The sequence below is a fragment of the Styela clava genome, unplaced genomic scaffold (assembly GCF_964204865.1).
Source record: "Styela clava unplaced genomic scaffold, kaStyClav1.hap1.2 HAP1_SCAFFOLD_19, whole genome shotgun sequence".
Lineage (NCBI taxonomy): Eukaryota > Metazoa > Chordata > Ascidiacea > Stolidobranchia > Styelidae > Styela > Styela clava.
The window spans coordinates 40001-42500 of record NW_027556646.1 but is presented as its reverse complement, the minus strand read 5'-3'; the positions used below and the strand labels follow the sequence as shown (position 1 = coordinate 42500).

Genomic DNA, 2500 nt, shown 5'->3' with positions numbered 1-2500 from the left:
AGCCATGAAAGAGCGGTGCGGGGCCGGTCGGAGCGCACCCTTTTCTCGGTGGCTGGCGGGCGAGAGAGTGCTGCGTCGCCGGCATCGGCGTCGAAAAAAGCCGAGCCGAAAAAAGTTAAAGTACAAACGTGCAAGCATACTAACCTAACCCTAGGTAAGGCATGTCAGAGCGAAAGACAGTAATTTCGAATGAGCCAAGAAAGAGCGGTGCGGGGCCGGTCGGAGCGCACCCTTTTCTCGGTGGCTGGCGGGCGAGAGAGTGCTGCGTCGCCGGCATCGGCGTCGAAAGAAGCCGAGCCGAAAAAAGTTAAAGTACAAACGTGCAAGCATACTAACCTAACCCTAGGTAAGGCATGTCAGAGCGAAAGACAGTAATTTCGAATGAGCCAAGAAAGAGCGGTGCGGGGCCGGTCGGAGCGCACCCTTTTCTCGGTGGCTGGCGGGCGAGAAAGTGCTGCGTCGCCGGCATCGGCGTCGAAAGAAGCCGAGCCAAAAAAAGTTAAAGTACAAACGTGCAAGCATACTAACCTAACCCTAGGTAAGGTGTGTTAGAGCGAAAGACAGTAAACTCGAATGAGCCAAGAAAGAGCGGTGCGGGGCCGGTCGGAGCGCACCCTTTTCTCGGTGGCTGGCGGGCGAGAGAGTGCTGCGTCGCCGGCATCGGCGTCGAAAGAAGCCGAGCCGAAAAAAGTTAAAGTACAAACGTGCAAGCATACTAACCTAACCCTAGGTAAGGCATGTCAGAGCGAAAGACAGTAAACTCGAATGAGCCATGAAAGAGCGGTGCGGGGCCGGTCGGAGCGCACCCTTTTCTCGGTGGCTGGCGGGCGAGAGAGTGCTGCGTCGCCGGCATCGGCGTCGAAAGAAGCCGAGCCAAAAAAAGTTAAAGTACAAACGTGCAAGCATACTAACCTAACCCTAGGTAAGGCATGTCAGAGCGAAAGACAGTAATTTCGAATGAGCCATGAAAGAGCGGTGCGGGGCCGGTCGGAGCGCACCCTTTTCTCGGTGGCTGGCGGGCGAGAGAGTGCTGCGTCGCCGGCATCGGCGTCGAAAGAAGCCGAGCCGAAAAAAGTTAAAGTACAAACGTGCAAGCATACTAACCTAACCCTAGGTAAGGCATGTCAGAGCGAAAGACAGTAATTTCGAATGAGCCAAGAAAGAGCGGTGCGGGGCCGGTCGGAGCGCACCCTTTTCTCGGTGGCTGGCGGGCGAGAAAGTGCTGCGTCGCCGGCATCGGCGTCGAAAGAAGCCGAGCCAAAAAAAGTTAAAGTACAAACGTGCAAGCATACTAACCTAACCCTAGGTAAGGCATGTCAGAGCGAAAGACAGTAATTTCGAATGAGCCATGAAAGAGCGGTGCGGGGCCGGTCGTAGCGCACCCTTTTCTCGGTGGCTGGCGGGCGAGAGAGTGCTGCGTCGCCGGCATCGGCGTCGAAAGAAGCCGAGCCAAAAAAAGTTAAAGTACAAACGTGCAAGCATACTAACCTAACCCTAGGTAAGGCATGTCAGAGCGAAAGACAGTAATTTCGAATGAGCCAAGAAAGAGCGGTGCGGGGCCGGTCGGAGCGCACCCTTTTCTCGGTGGCTGGCGGGCGAGAGAGTGCTGCGTCGCCGGCATCGGCGTCGAAAGAAGCCGAGCCGAAAAAAGTTAAAGTACAAACGCGATGCTAATGAGCGAGCCGTTGTCTCGACTAATATGTAGGGGGCGTTCGATCGAGCGTCTGGCTTGAGCGCTTGTCGGCCTAGCAGAACGGTCGCATTGTTATGCCCGGGTTTTAGGCACCGCTGCAGGCGGCCGGCAGAGCTCTTGTTTGTGCGAAACTGAATGGATCGAGCCCGAGAGAGGGCGAGCAAAGAAAAAACGCAAATCGCTCCGCCTGGCACTGCCGGCGAGAGCGTGGACGTCGCGGCCAGCGACTGTCGAAGCTGAGTACGGCCGCAGGCGATCGCCTCGGTCTTAAACGAATGCGACGAGCACGCGCCGGGCGGCCCAGCAAGGGCCGAGCGCAGCTGTCGCAGCTATCTGGTTGATCCTGCCAGTAGTGATATGCTTGTCTCAAAGATTAAGCCATGCAGGTGCAAGTACGAGTTCTCGTAAAGCGAAACTGCGAATGGCTCATTAAATCAGTCTTGGTTTATTTGGTCTCGTAAGCGAAGTGGATAACTGTGGTAATTCTAGAGCTAATACATGCATTAAGCGCCGACTTCGGGAGGCGCGCTTTTATCAGATCAAAACCGACCGGGTTCGTCCTGTGACGTTTGATGACTCTGGATAACCACGCGGATCGTACGGTCTCTGCACCGACGACGTATCATTCAAGTGTCTGCCCTATCAACTGTCGAAGGTACGCTACGTGCCTACCTTTGTGATAACGGGTAACGGGGAATCAGGGTTCGATTCCGGAGAGGGAGCCTGAGAAACGGCTACCACATCCAAGGAAGGCAGCAGGCGCGCAAATTACCCATTCCCGACACGGGGAGGTAGTGACGAAAAATA

The 2500-nt window shown here is 55.6% G+C and overlaps 1 non-coding gene across 1 annotated transcript in view; it reads left to right on the top strand.

Moving 5' to 3' along the window:
• Positions 1-2023: 2023 nt before the first annotated feature.
• LOC144419369 (small subunit ribosomal RNA) overlaps positions 2024-2500 on the top strand; it is a 1810-nt gene continuing 1333 nt past the window's right edge. The window contains exon 1 of the ribosomal RNA XR_013474024.1: positions 2024-2500. This exon is cut by the window's right edge and continues 1333 nt beyond it. This is a non-coding gene — a ribosomal RNA (small subunit ribosomal RNA).